Source organism: Nomascus leucogenys, chromosome 9, assembly GCF_006542625.1.
Source record: "Nomascus leucogenys isolate Asia chromosome 9, Asia_NLE_v1, whole genome shotgun sequence".
Taxonomy (NCBI): Eukaryota; Metazoa; Chordata; class Mammalia; order Primates; family Hylobatidae; genus Nomascus; species Nomascus leucogenys.
The window spans coordinates 114,108,335-114,124,197 of NC_044389.1; the positions used below are offsets into that span (position 1 = coordinate 114,108,335).

The window sequence follows — 15,863 nt, forward strand, 5'->3', positions numbered from 1 at the left end:
GTTAGAAACCTGGAAGACAGTTTGCCTATTATTTAGGACAGTTTTTAAAAGCTTTAACTTAATCACAAGCTTCTAGTAACTCTCAACCAAAACAGTCGTGTGAGTTATGAAGTTCTCACTTTTTTTTTTTTTTGCTTTTTGCTTTTTGCTTTTTGTTTTTTTGAGATGGAGTCTTGCTCTGTCTCCCACGCTGGAGTGGAGTGGCGTGATCTCAGCTCACTGCAACCTCCATCCCCCAGGTTCAAGCAAGAATCTCGTGCTTCAGCCTCCTGAGTAACTGAGACTATAGGCATGCACCACCATGCCCAGCTAATTTTTGTATTTTTAGTAGAGACAGGGTTTCGCCACATTGACCAGGTTGGTCTCGAACTCCTGACCTCAGGTGATCCACCCACCTCAGCCTCCCAAAGTGCTAGGATTACAGATGTGAGCTACTGTGCCTGGCCTCAACTTTTTATTTTGAAATAACTGCAGATTCACAGGAAGTTGCAAAGATGGTCCATATCTCCCCAGTGGTTACATCTTATTACAGTACAATTTGTTAATTTGTTAGTTTGTTAATTTCACTAAACCAACAAACTGACATTAGTATAATGTGTGTATAGATGTCACTCTGTCACATATATAAATTCCTTTAGGTGCCACATGTTCAAGATACAAAACACTCCCCTCACCATAGAGATCACCCACACTACCCATTAGTTAGCCCAACTCCCTGGCACCATCCCTCAACTCCTGATAACCATTAATCCGTAACCATCTCTACAATTTTGTCATTTTGAGAATGTTATGTAAATATGATCAAAGAGCAGGTACCCTTTTTGAGACTCTTTTTTCCACTCAATTTAATGGTTACGATCCAACCAATTTTCTGCATGTATCAACAGTTTTTTCCTTTTTATTACTAGCTAGTGTCCACAGTATGGACATTTAGCCATTTGTTTAACCATTCACCTGCTGCAAAATACATATATATATATATATCCTTTCCATTTTTTTACTATTACTAATAAAGTTGCCATGAACAATAATATACAGGGTTTTATGTGAACCTAAGTTCTCATTTCTTTTGGATAAACAGCCCAGGGATAAGGCTGCTCAGTCACAGGGTAAATGTGTATTTAGCTTTAAAAGAAATCTTGATATATGATTCACATACCATGTAAGATACCTATTTAAAGTGCACAATTCAATGACTTTCAGTATACTCAGGAAGTTGTGCGATCATTACCACAATCGACTGTACATTTTTATCACCCCAAAAAGAAATCCCACACCTATTTGCCCTCACTCCTCATTTCTCCCACCGACTTCCCAGCTAGCCCTAGGCAATCACTAACTTACTTTCTCTCCATATGAATCTGCCTGTTCTGGCCATTTCATAAAAATGGAATCATACAATATACGCTCTGGTCTATGACAACCGGCTTCTTTCACTTAGCACAATTATTTCAAAGTCCATCTATGTTGTAGCATAGTGGTAATGTATTCCCTTTTATTGCCAAATATAACTGATAGACATTTGGTTGTTTCCGTATTTTAGGTTATTATGAAGGTTAATGTGCAACTTTCTTGTATGTGTATACTTTTATTTCTCTTGGGTATACCTGGAAACAGAATTGCTTATGTTTAATCATGTTTAGTTTTTGTGGTTTTTTTCTAAGAGTGTCAAACTATCAGTATTTTCCAGGGTGGCTGTTTCATTCTACACTCCCATCAGCAACACATGAGAGATTCAGTTATCCACATCCTCACCAGCATTTGGTATTGTCACTACTTTTTTATGAAAATTTATGTCATACATGAGAAATTTTGTGCCAGGTATACAACACAGTCATCAAGACAGGCTATTTAGGGTATCCACCACCCCAGTAAAACAGTTTTCATTTTTTTTCTTTTTTTTGAGACAGTCTTGCTCTGTCGCCCAGGCTGGAATGCAGTGGCACAATCTCGGCTCACTGCAACCTCCGCCTCCCAGGTTCACGCCATTCTCCTGCCTCAGCCTCCCGAGTAGCTGGGACTACAGGCGCCCGCCACCACGCCCGGCTAATTTTTTGTATTTTTAGTAGAGACGGGTTTCACCGTGTTAACCAGGATGGTCTCAATCTCCTGACCTCATGATCCACCTGCCTCGGCCTCCCAAAGTGCTGGGATTACAGGCGTGAGCCACAGCACCCGGCCTAAAATACTGTTTTCTTAAGGATAGTCACCCTACTCTGCTGTCAAACACTGAATGTATTCCTTCTATCATACTGCATGTTTGTACCTTTTAACTCTCTTCTCATCCTCCCTCCGCCCCTGACTCACACCCTTCCTGGTCTCTATTATTTTTCCACTGTTTACCTCCATGTGTTCACATTTTTTAGCTCCCACATGTAAGTGAGAACATGAGTCATGACTTTTTGTGCCTGGCTTATTTCACTTAAAATAATGGCCTCTGGTTCTATCCACATTGCTGCAAATGGCATGATTTCATTCTTCTTATGGCTGAATGGTATTGCAGAGTGTGTGTGCACACCACATTTTATTTATCTAGTCATCCATCAATGGGCACTTAGGTTGATTCCATACCTTTGCTATTGTGAACAGTGCTGTGTAAACCTGCAAGTGCAGGCACCCCTTTGTCACTATTTTTTTATTTAGCTGTTCCATTAGGTGTGTAATATCTTACTGTGGTCTTAATTTGCATTTCCCTGATGGCTAGTGACACTATCTTTTCATGTGCTTGTCATCCACATATCCTCTTCAGTGAGGTGTCTCTTCACGCCCATTTTCTAACAGTATTGTTCGGGTTTTTTACTGTTGAGATTTAAGAGTTCTTTATATACTCTGTAGTATGAATTACATGTCACATAGGTTAAGCTGCAAATCATTTCTCCCAATCTGTTGCTTTTCATTCTAAGAGTTTTTCACAAAGCAACACTTCTTTAATTTTGATAATTTTTTTCTATGCATTGCACTTTTAAAGTCATGACAAGAACTTTTCATGAATCTCTAGGGGCCAAAAATTTTCTCCTGTTTTCTCCTGAATTTTTTATAGTTTTCTGTTTCATATCTAAATTTATTACCTATATGGTACTGACCTTTTTATAAGGTGTAAAATTTAAGTCAAGGTTTTTTTGTTGTTTGTTTTCACCTGTGTATCCAATTATCCCAGCCCCATTTGTTGAAGATGATCCATCCTAGATTGAACTGCTTTGGACTTCTGTCAAAAAATCAACTCACGGTACTTGTGTGGCGTTATTTCTTGGTTCTCTACTCTGTTCCACTGATCTACATATTTATCCTTCCACCAATGGCAGTGATATGGTTTGGCTATGTCCCCACCTAAATCTCATCTTGAATTCCCATGTGTTGTGGGAAGGACCCAGTGGGAGATAACTGAATCATGGAGGGGTTGGTCTTTTCCGTGCTGTTCTCATGATAGTGAATAAGTCTCACGAGATCTGATGGTTCTATAAGGGGGAGTTTTCCTGCACAAGCTCTCCCTCTCTGCCTGCCGCCATCCAAGTAGGATGTGACTTGCTCCTCCTTGCCTTCTGCCATGATTGTGAGGCCTCCCCAGCCATGTGGAACTGTAAGTCCAATAAACCTCTTTCCTTTGTAAATTGCCCAATCTCAGGTATGTCTTTATCAGCAGCATGAAAATGGACTAATACACGCAGTTTCTATTATTGTTCTGTATGATAAGTCTTAAAATCAGTTACAGTGATTCCTATTAAATCTTTCTCCATTTTGTTTTAGCTATTCTAGTCCTTTGTCCTTCCTTTTACATTTTTGAATAATCTTTTACATATCTACAAAAATCTTGCTGGGATCTTGATAGGAATTGTGTTAAATCTGTACATCAGTCTGGGGAGAAGTGGTATATTTATTATGTTGAGTCTTTTAATCTATGAATACAGTATTTACGTAGATCTTACTTTCCTCCATGTCAAGGTTTTTTCTGCATAAAAGTCATAGTATCGGGATGGGCGCGGTGGCTCACGCCTGTAATCCCAGCACTTTGGGAGGCCAAGGCGGGCGGATCACAAGGTCAGGTGATCGAGACCATCCTGGCTAACACAGTGAAACCCCGTCTCTACTAAAAAATACAAAAAATTAGCAGAGCGTGGTGGCAGGCACTTGTAGTCCCAGATACTCTGGAGGCTGAGGCAGGAGAATGGCATGAACCCAGGAGGTAGAGGTTGCGGTGAGCCAAGATCACACCACTGCACTCCAGCCTGGGCGACAGAGCGAGACTCCATCTCAAAAAAAAGTCCTACATATCTTTTCTCCATTTTAGACTAACATCTCTCTTTTTATTTTTTGTGTAAGTTTAAATGATACTGTATTTTTATTTTGGTTTCCACATGTTAATTGCTAGTATAAATACAACTGGATTCTATGCATTAAACGTGTACATTCTTGCTGAACCTAAAGTTCACGATTTTTTGTGGATTCCTTGGGATTTTCTATGTCAACTATTAAGTCATCTAAAAAAAAAAGGACAGTTTTATTTCTTCCTTTGTGGTTTGTAAGCCTTCTATTTCCTTTTACTACCTTCTTGATTTGGCTAGAAATTCCAGTACTATCTTAAATTACTATAGTGACAGCAAACACCCTTGCTTTGCCCTGAATATTCGGGTGAAAATACTGTGTTTCACCATTAAGTCTGATGCCAGCTGTAGTTTTTTTATAGATGCTGTTCATCAAGTTGAAAATGTTTCCCGCTATCATTCATTTTCTGAGTTTCTTTCACGAATGAGTGCTGAATTCTATCATGTTTTTTTTCCGAGTAGCTTTTTTTTTTTTACCTACTGACAGCACCAATTACACTGACGACTTTCAAATATTGATCCAACTTTGTAGCCACAAACTGCACTTGGTCATGGTGTATCATTCATTCTCTCTCCCTCTCTTCTCTTTTTTGCCTTCCTATGGGGTAAACACTTTTTATAATGTCATATTTATTTACCTACAGTATTTCTGAGTTTGCCTGTTTTGTGTAACTTTTTAGTGGTAGCTCTAGGCTTTACATTATACATTTACAGCTTATTGTAGTCTACTGATTGTCAACATTTTACCAGTTCACAAAGTATACAAATCTTACTTTCCTCAATGCTTCTTTACCTTCCCCGTTTATAACATAATCATAAATATTTCCTCCACATACACTGAGAACCACACCACAGTTATGCTTCAAATTCCAAACACAATTTAGAAAAATAAACGAATACTGAATCGACCGATATTTTTGCTGTCCATTGTTTGTTCTTCCCTCCTGATGTTCCCACATTTCTTTTATCGTTTCCTTTCTGTTTGGAGAATTTCCTTTATTTGTTATTTTCATAGAGTAGGTCAGCTGGAGATAAATCATGTGAAGGAAGTTTTCACTTGATATAAAATTCTGAGGTGATAGTCCTTTTCCTTCAGCACCTGAAAAAAATGTCCTGCCACTTCCTTATGCCCTCCACAATTTCTGATAAGATCCATTGTCAGGCCAGGCACAGTGGCTCACGACTATAATCCCAGCAAGCTCAAGGGAGGCCGAAGCGGGGAGATCACCTGAGGTCAGGAGTTCAAGACCAGCCTGGCTAACATGGTGAAACCCCGTCTCTACTAAAAATACAAAACTAGCCAGGTGTGATGTGGCATGCCTGTAATCCCAGCTACTTGGGAGGCTAGGGCAGGAGAACTGCTTCAACCTGGGAGACAGAGGTTGTAGTGAGCTGAGATCGCACCACTGCACTCCAGCCTGGGTGACAGAGCAAGACTCCATCTCAAAAAAAAAAACAAAGATCCATTGTCACTCAAATTGTTTCCCATTACAGGTCAAGTGGTATCTCTCTTACTACGCTTCTGTCTTGTTTTCAGAAGTTTGCCTGGATGTGTCTTAGCATCTTTGTGTTTATCTTCTCTAGGTTTATGCTGCTTCTTAAGTCTGAAGGTGTATGGCTTGCCAAGTTTAGGAAACATACAGCAGTGATTTCTTCAGACACATTTTCCCCCCACCCTGTCCTTCTTTCTAGACCTCTGATGACACAGATGTTGCATCTTCTGTTAAAGTCCCACGGGCCCCTGAGGCTCTGCTCACTTTTTTCCAGTCTATTTTCTCCCTGCTCTTCAGATTGGGTAACTTCTATTGTTCTATCTTCAAATTGACAGCTTTTGTCTCTCCTCTCCTTTCTGCTGCTGAGCCATCCACGGAATTTATTTCACGTATTCTATTTTTCACTTTTAAAATTTGGTGTTTCTTTTTTACATCCTGTATTTTCTTCCTGAGGCTATTTGTCGTTTGTCTCGAATGTTAATTGGTTATTGAAGCATTTTTACAATCGCTGCTTTAAGGTCCTTGTCAAATAATTCTAAAGTCTGTGTCATCTCTACGTTGGCATCAGTGGTCTTTTCTTACTGAGGTTGAGATTTTCCTATGAGTGATTTTCCATTGAAATCCTGACATCAGACTCAGGATCTGATGTAAGTCTTCTGTTAGAGCAGGCCTCTGCCAGGTGGATGTGGACGGTGAGGTGAAAGTTGAGATTCCCACTCAGTCTCCACGGACCCCTGCATGAGAAAGAAAGTTCAGCCTCCTCCCGAACCTCCACTCCCACCACCAAGGCTGAATCAGGGCTGCCTCCCTGCTGCTCCCTATACAGTCTCCCCCACACCACGGAGGGGTGGCCTCATGACCACAGGGCAGCAACAAAGTTCCTGAGTTTTGCAAGGTCCCTCTTATGATACCCTAGCAGAAAGGAGGCTGTGCTCTGTCACCACCCAGCAGAAGTAAAACCCCAACTCCTCAGCCAGCATTCTCTGACAGCAACCCTGCAGAGAGGAGCATCTCATCCCAGCTTGTCATGAGTGGGAATCTGAAGTACCTGCCCAGCCTCTGATGAGCAGGGTGAGGGTGGTACTGCAGGGTTTCCTGTGATATTTAGCTGGAGGAAAGTACTTACCATTGAAAAGTTCTCTGATTTGTAGGCTGCCCCTTTCCTGGTCTTTCAGACACAGAGAGCAGGCTTTTCTTGGGCCTTATTTTGTCTGAATCCTTTTATACCTGCGCTGCTAGCTTATCCAGCACAACATATGAGATACATGAGGCAAAAGGAAAACTCACAGAACTAAGTTTGGTGTCATTTCTGTGGTCCCAATGTACGAAGCAAGTCTACTTTCTTTTCTCCATCTTTCAGTCTCTTTTTTTTTTTTTTTTTTAACAGAGTCTCGCTCTGTTCCCCAGGCTGGAGTGCAATGGCACAATCTTGGCTCACTGCAACCTCCACCTCCTGGGTTCGAGCAATTCTCCTGCCTCAGCCTCCCGAGTAGCTGGGACTACAGGTGCCCACCAGCACATCTGGCTAATTATTGTATTTTTAGTAGAGACCAGGTTTCACCATATCGACCAGGGTGGTCTCAAACTCCTGACCTTGTGATCTGCCCGCCTCAGCCTCCCAAAGTGCTTGGATTACAGGCGTGAGCCACTGCGCCCGGCCCACTCTTACATTTGTTTTATATATGTCCAGTGTTTTTAGATGTACTTCGAAGGAGGAATAAGGAAAAATAAGTCTCCATCTTTCCGCAAGCAGAAAGCCAAGAATCATCTTTTATTCTGAAATTGCATATGTGTAGGCCTATTTTTAAAGAAGTAAGTCTTGCTTTACAACATAAAACAGTTACTTTGTAGTTTATGGAGTACGTTTTGTAAAGGAAAAAAGAAACCACATCAAAAGCCTATGAAAGCTGTCCTGATATGGCCTCAGAGAAAAAGGGAGACTCTATCTTCAGTTAAATGAAGCAGATAAAACCAGCAAAGGGTTTCCCTTCCCTCTATTAAGAACTTCATCTGTAGAAACATTCCGATGCATTCCAGACATTCTACAAGTTGGTTACCAAACATGCAGAGATTACAATATCACCTTTCCTTTCTCATCAAAATTATAAGTTTTGGATCACTGATTTTATCTCACTGGCTCTTCCAGCCTCTCCATAAGTTACATGGTGTTCTCTTTGGTTTAGCTTGCTTTCTTCGCCACTTCACATAATAGTCAATACCACTGGCAATCTTTTTCTGCTGATCAACTGCAACCAAATGTATGCATTTCCTACAATCACCTCCCTGGAACTTGGCACCAAATACAGATTTTTTCATACTGGAGTAATCTTATCGTCTCTGTACTCACACCCTCCACATTTTTTCCCAGCGTCCGTATTGGTCCCATCACCACTTCCTTCCTTTCACACCAGATCCTCCATGGAAACTCAGTCCTTGGCCCAAAAAAAAAAAAAAAGCTCAAGACCAGAAGTGTTTCAGAATTCAGACGCTTTCAGATTTTGGAATATCCGCATATGCATATTAAGATATCCTAGGGATGGGACCCAAGGCTAAACACAAAGTTCACTTATGTTTCATGTATACCTCATGCACGTAGCCTGAAGGTAATTTTTTTCTTTTTTTGAGATGGAGTCTCCACTGTAGCCCAGGCTGGAGTGCAGTGGCGTTAACCTCGGTCACTGCAACCTCCATCTCCCAGGTTCAAGCAATTCTCCTGCCTCAGCCTCCCAAGTAGCTGGAATTACAGGCACCCAACACCATGCCCAGCTAATTTTTGTATTTTTAAGAGAGATGGGGTTTCGCCATGTTGGCGAGGTGGTTTCGAACTCCTGGCCTCAAGTGGTCTGCCCAGCTCGGCCTCCCAAAGTGCTGGGATTACTGGCCTGAGCCACCACGGCAGGCCCCCTGAAGGTAATTTTATTTTGCCCTATGGGATCCTGAATAAACTATGTTGTGCACCCACATTTTGACTACAACCTGTCACAAGGTAAGGTGTGGAAATTTCCACTTGTGTCATGTTAGCACTCAAAAAGTTTTGGATATTGGAGCACCATGGATTTTGAATTTTTGGATTAGGATGCTCAACCGGTAGTAGCATAAATCTTCTTTAACTGTTTAATAACTAGTTTAGGGGGTTTTCAGGTTGGTATCATGGGAAGAGTGACAAGGAAGTGGCAGGTGTTTGTAAAACTACTGAAATGGTATACCATGGAATCTAAAATAGACAACAAGGGAAGCGAAAACAGAAAGAATTAATGGAGAGATACTGGAAGAAAGTTGGTGGACTGGCAGATCTACCAGAGGCTGAAGAGCTACTACAAAGAACTGCTGTAAGGCTTAAATGGATCAGTAAATACAAAGAGTCACTAATCCTCACACCATCCCTATGAGACAGAGTTCCCAAATCCAATTAAGAGCCTTTCAACACAGTCATACATCGCTTAAGGATGGGGACAGGTTCTGAGAGATGCATCATTAGGTGATTTCATCACTGTGGGAACATCACAGAGTACACTTACACAAAGCTAGGTGCACAGCCTACTCCACGCCTAGGCTAGATGGCCAAGCCTGCTGCTCCTAGCCTACAACCCTGCACAGCATGTTACTGTACTGAACACTGCAGGCAACTGTAACACAATGGTATCTATTTGTGTATCTAAACATATCTACACATAGAAAAGGTACAGTAAAAATAGAATATGACAATCTTATGGGACCACCATCTTACATGAGATCTGTTGTTGACCAAAACATCATTTGTTATGTGGCGCCCGATTGTATTTAACAGACTAAACACTAATAAACTGATTATAGAACTGTAAAGAGAAAAAACAAACTTCTTCACTCCAAATACAACCTTCTTTAACCTCTGTGCACTGTTTTACCTAAATACAAGCAAAGAGAAACCTGAGATCCAAAACATAATTATTTTCCTTCAAAATATTCACATTTACCCAATATTATTGGACAGATTACCATATTAAAAAGAAGGCTTATGGAGATTAAATGTCCTTCTGGTTTTCAATAAAACATTATTTTCAAGAAACTATAAATAGTCCCCTCTAAAAATTCAATCTCTTTATCCTACCATGGAGATTTAACAGAATAAACTCTCCTTCTGAACTCCTGACTCATTTACAGTCTGCCCAATTCATCTGCCCTTAGTATATGTTGCCATGTACGTAATATACCTCTACTATAGGCGGGCGGTGGCTCAGCTTGTATCCAGCACTTGGAGGCGAGGGGCGGATCACGAGGTCAGGAATCGAGACCACGGTGAAACCCGTCTACTAAAATAAAAAAAATTAGCCGGGGGGGGGGGGCTGTAGTCCAGTACCGGAGAGGCTGAGGGGAATGGCGTGAACGGGGCGGAGCTGCAGTGAGCGAGATTGGCACTGCATCAGCCTGGCGACAGACAAACTCGCCAAAAAAAAAAAAAAAAAAAAAATATACCTCTACTGTTTGTAAGCAGTCAGAAACAATAGGCACACAAATTTGATGCAGCACAGTGCTCTACACACAGCAGGCACTGGCCAAACGTTCGACTAATTAATGAAACCCATAAACACACTTTGTGTTAGCAGCTAAATTCCTCATCTTTAGAAATGCTGTAATATTGGGCCAGGCATGGTGGCTCAATCCCACCATGGATTACACCCGTAATTCCAGCCTTTTGCGAGGCCCAGGCAGGCGGATCACCTGAGGTCAGGAGTTTAAGACCAGCCTGGACAACATGGTGAAACCCCATCTCTACTAAAATACAAAAATCAGCTGGGCGTGATGGTGCACGCCTCCCAACTACCCCAGAGGCTGAGACATGAGAATTGCTCCACCCTGGGAGGTGGAGGGTGTAGTGAGCTGAGATCATGCTGCTGCACTCCAGCCCGGGTGACAGAAATGCTGTAATATTAAACAGCATCAATGAACACTTAGCTTTCTGCCGTTTCTCAAAAGATTCTTTACTATATTTTTTTTTCTTTTTTTTTTGAGACAGAGTCTCGCTCTGTCGCCCAGGATGGAGTGCAATGGTGCGATCTCGACCCACTGCAACCTCCACCTCCTGGGTTCAACCAATTCTCTGCCTCAGCCTCCCGAGTAGTTGGGGTTACGCGCCCACCATCACGCCTGGCTAATTTTTTGTATTTTCAGTAGAGACGGGGTTTCACCATCTTGGCCAGGCTAGTCTCGAACTCCTGACCTCGTGATCCACCTGACTCGGCCTCCCAAAGTGCTGGGATTACAGGCATGAGCCACTGCGCCTGGCCAGACTCTTTTCAATATTTCCAATATTAATTAATTTGTAGCTATAGAAATTATCATTCTCCTAAGTGTGTATCATTTGAGGAAGGCAGATAACATAACCAAAGTAGCTTTAAACAGCAATACAACAAATTCTTTTCTTTTTGAGACAGAATCTCGCTCTGTCCCCCCAGGCTAGAGGGCAGTGGCGTGATCTCGGCTCACAGCAACCTCTGCCTCCTGAGTTCAAGTGATTCTCCTGCCTCAGCCTCCTGAGTAGCTGGGATTACAAGTGCCCGCCACCATGCCCAGCTGATTTTTGTATTTTTAGTAGAGACAGGACTTCACCATGCTGGCCAGGGTGGTCTTGAACTGCTGACCTCAGGTAATCCGCCCACCTCGGCTTCCCAAAGTGCTGGGATTAGAGGTGTGAACCACCACCCCCTGCCAACAAATTCTTAATTTACACTTTCATTTGAAACAAAAAACACAAAACATTACTTTCAGTTTCATATCCAGTAGGACTTTAAACATTTTTCTTTCATCAAAGCAAAAACACTTGCTTAAATGGTTAATTTCACAAATGTTAATCACATGCAAAAGAATGGTTAAGGAATATAATGTTCATGTGGCATTAAAAATAAATTGGAGAAATAAATTGAAAATTGAATAAAATGTGATGGAATTTCCACCAGAAGTTTAATCAAGTTTGTAGTAACATTTTATCATAATAACACTGTTAGACGAATTCCTAGTGGTCTGAGACACCAAATTCAACTTCTGAGCAATATCGAGGAAGAGAATGGTCTCTACAGGCAACCTTAGAAATCTGTCATCAGTATTAACCTGCTTAAAATGTTTTGTCACTGACGAAACGAAGGCTTGGAATACACACACCATCAATTCTGTGAATGACAATAAATTAGGAAATACCATTAATCAGATAAATAGCCATCAAGATTTTCAAAAGATCTCAGTAGTTAAAAGAACAACTTTAAACCAAGGATGAAATTCAATAGATGTAAAATCTTTTCCCTGAAAAAATAAGACAAGATAAATATGAAAACTCTATCTTAGTTTCACCTCGGGGAAAGGGACTTACGGATTTTAGTTCAGGGCAAATGCCCAAAGTGAACAGTCTAACATAGCTACCCAAAAAGAGGAGGAGGGAAACACACTCACTCAAGATCTCCATACACCGCTTTGCAAGAATGGCTGGCATATATTACATAACGTAACCTTCCCAATAACAAAATGAAGCTGATACGAACACTATGTTAAAGACAGGAAGTGGGGACTTAGGAAGGCCTTGCCCAAGGTCACACTGCTGTTATGAGACGTGGCCAGTGTACACGAGTCCCTGCTCTGTCTTCTGTGAGCAGTATTAATAGAAAGGCAGCGTCCAAACCCAGGGGATAACAGATCACTCCATTTGTTCCACATTGGTCAGTTCATATTTAGCTACCGTGTTCAACTCCTGGGATATATCGAAAGCTATTCTGAAAGACTCGAATTTGATCAGGAAAGTAACCAGAACAGTGTGTGTGTGTGCTGGGGTTGGGGGAAGTTCAGAAGAGGAAGAAAGATCCTGGAGATATAACTATCTTGAGCTTTCTCATTCAGAGGTAAATAATTCCTGCAATACTTTTATGACCATAACTCACAGGCCAACATACTGAATTTAAGAGAAAAACACTTGAACTTCAATAAATGAAACTTCCAAGCAATTAACACTTTTCTATAATGGTATCCGCTTCAAGGGACGAATGTTTTACCGTTTAAGTTAAATGACAAAATCTCTAAAAACCTGGCAGACCTTAAGCTATTTTCGCTCACAACCTGGAAAAATGTATTTATTCAACTTTGTTTAGTAAATGAGTACATTATTATTGTTGCTCTTGTGTTATTCCGGTGAACAGCTGTCTTAAAATGTTTCCCTCCAGCGGTGGCTGCTTTCAGGGGGAAGGGAAGGAAAAGGAAATCTTCAAAAGGGGAACAGTATCATGGCGCTGTTGTTAATCACTTCAGCATCCGTCACTCCGCACTCACCACCCTTCTTGAAGCCGACCATCCCCACTCTTTGGATAGAAGGAAGGCCATCCTCCTCTCTGAAGGGCCTCCCAAGTGCTTCCCTGGAGACGCACTTCCCCGGGATGCCCAGGCCGAAGCAAAGCGGGCGGGGAGAGACCCCGGGCCGAACCCTTCTGCCCCCAACCCCTCCAGCGCCGCCCCGGGCCCTCCAGCGCCCCGACTCTTCCTGGACTCCGACCTCTTCTGCACCGCCCCGGGCCCCGATTCCTCCGGCACCCTGGTCCCTCTGGCACCGCCACGGTCTACTCCGGCGCCCCGACTTCCCTTGCACCCTGAACCATTCTGCACCACGGCCCTTCCTGCACCGCCACCGGCCCTCCTGGGACCCGATCCCTCCTGCACCACCAAGGACCTTCCGCATTCCAAGCCCACCTGCACCCCATCCGCCACTATGCCCCGACTGTCCCTGCACCCCCTTGAGCCCTGCAGTGTCCCGACTCCTGTTCTGGGCATCCGGGGAAGGACTCAGAGCCCGACAGGTAGGAAGATGGCGGCACTCACCTGTCACAGCAGCTGCGCCCGCCACCCCCGGAGCCAGCCCGGGTCGCGCACCGCCAGTGAGTCCCTACGACGCGGCCCCCAGTACTGACCCGACGACGCGCAGGACACCGCTGTCTCCGCACTGACGCGACCCCACAACTCCGACCTACCGCTAATACACTTCCGGCGACGCCGGAAGTCCCGCCCCAGTCCCGCGCCTCTGGGGCCGCCGGAAGCCGCCCCACACCTCCGCCCCATACCCGGCGGCGCCGGAAGTCACGCTCCGGCTTCCGCCCCGCAGCCCCGAGGGGTCCGGGCGCGCTAAAGACCCCTTTCGGCTGCTGGGCCAACGCCCCCACCCTTGGTCGCCTACTGCTGCCGCTGAGCGGTTCGCGGGAGGTGGCCTCGGGGGTCGTAGCTACTCACCGGCGGGGCGCTCCGAGTCCATCTGCCCCGCAGCCCGGCAGCCGGGGCGGGAGGGCAGCGAGCCTGGGGCGGGGTCGGCCTGAGGCCTGAGACCCGGGGCCGCCTGCGCTCAGGGCCGCGCTGCCGGCCGCGCGGGAGCCTGGCGGGGACGGCGCGGTCAGTGTTCGGCTCCTCCGCAGTGACTCACCCGCGTCCTGAAGCTTTTGATCACCATTGGCTGGGAAGGAAAAACAGAATCAGCTGTTCCCTGCGAAAGGTGGGACTTGGGCCGCCTTTTTCTTAGAATCTAGGTTGGAAACGCCGCATGATGGTCTTTACGTAAACAGCCGTCTCAACGCTCTGCAGAAAGCTCTAACCGCGCATTTGAAGCCCACCTAGAGTAAATCAAGAGTGTGAAAGCATTTTTTTTCTGTGTAGGTTGACATTCCTGCTCCTTCCTTTAAAAATGAAGCTCAAGGCCAGGCGCGGTGGCTCACGCCTGTAATCTCAACACTTTGGGAGGCCGAGGCCGACGTATCACGAGATCAGGTGTTCGAGACCAGCCTGGCCAACATGGTGAAACCCTGTCTCTACTAAAAATACAAAAACTAGCCGGGCGTGGCTGCGCGCGCCTGTAACCCTTGCTACTCGGAAGGCTGAGGCAGGAGAATCGCTTGAACCTGGGAGGCGGAGGTTGCAGTGAGCGGAGATCCCGCCTCTGCACTCCAGCCTGGGACAGAGCGAGACTCCGTCTCAAAAAAAAAAAAAAAAAAGAAAAAAAAAAAGGAAGCTCAAGATGAAGAGTCAGAAGTGGTAACTTGTTTGTTGCACAAGAAACAAATTTAGCATTCTATTTAGGGGATCCAGACTACGAAAAAAAAGTGATTTCTGCATTAAGTATATTAATAAAACTTTATCACTAAAAACAATTCTGTAACAGGAACGCCAAGGAAAAAATATTTGACTTTTTAGAGGAGTCATTTTTTAAACTTTTAGAGGTTGTGACATTTAAGTAACATAATTTTATTTAGTACGTGGTATGCAAAGACATTCTGCTGGGTATGGCAGCAAATAGCTTTGTAAATCGCAGTGTCCCATCTAATTAACCCACATTCTAACAGGTGGTTTTATTTTGCAGCACTGCACCAGTCAGGTAACACCAAGAATATCGTTAATGTAATTTTTTAAGTTGATATATTTAGGATTCCACAAAAGTCACTGAAAAGAACTGAGTGCATGACATGTCACAAAACAAGGGAAAGAAATCATTTTTTGAGGGTCAGTCGTCTTACATCTTTTGTAACTAATTTAATCCCCAAAAGAATCCAATAAAGTAGAAGTTATTCTAATTGAATTTTAAGCATGAGAATGGAAATTACTCGTCAAAAGTCAAAAATAATCGTGCAGCAGGGCAAAAACTAAAGGCTGACATCAGAACCCATGTTCTTTTCACTGTTGATGTGCTAGGGCTGCAGGAACAAAATACTGCAAACTAGGCAGCTTAAACAAATTTATTGTCAGAGGTTTGACTGAAGTCCCAAATCAAGGTATTGGCAGGGTTGGTTCCTTCTGAGAGCTGTCATGGGAGCCTGTTAATGCATCTCAGCGTCTGGGCATTCCTTGGCTTGTGGCAGCATACCCCCGCCAGTCTTCACATGACGTTTTCCACGTCCATGTCTGTCTGCACACAGCGTTCTTTTTATGAGGACATCAGTCATATTGGAGTACGGTAGGCGCTACTCTAATATGACCTCATGTTAACTAATCATGTCCACAACAACCCTGTTTCCAAATAAGGTCACACGGTGAAATACTGGAAGTGAGGTCTTTAACACAT

At 43.6% G+C, this 15,863-nt stretch overlaps 1 protein-coding gene across 4 annotated transcripts in view; it reads right to left on the reverse strand.

Moving 5' to 3' along the window:
• WDR37 (WD repeat domain 37) overlaps nt 1-14,500 on the reverse strand; it is a 77,624-nt gene extending 63,124 nt beyond the window's left edge. Inside the window, exons 1-2 of one of the 4 annotated variants that reach the window (XM_030819369.1) lie at nt 13,643-13,799; nt 5,835-6,546 (exon numbers count right to left, since the gene is read on the reverse strand). The gene's annotated coding sequence lies outside the window, so the exon portion shown is untranslated. Of the gene's footprint in view, nt 1-5,834; nt 6,547-13,642 lie in introns of all 4 variants that reach the window. The other 3 variants (XM_030819368.1, XM_003280239.4, XM_012499419.2) reach the window with 3 other exon arrangements.
• Nucleotides 14,501-15,863: the final 1,363 nt, after the last annotated feature.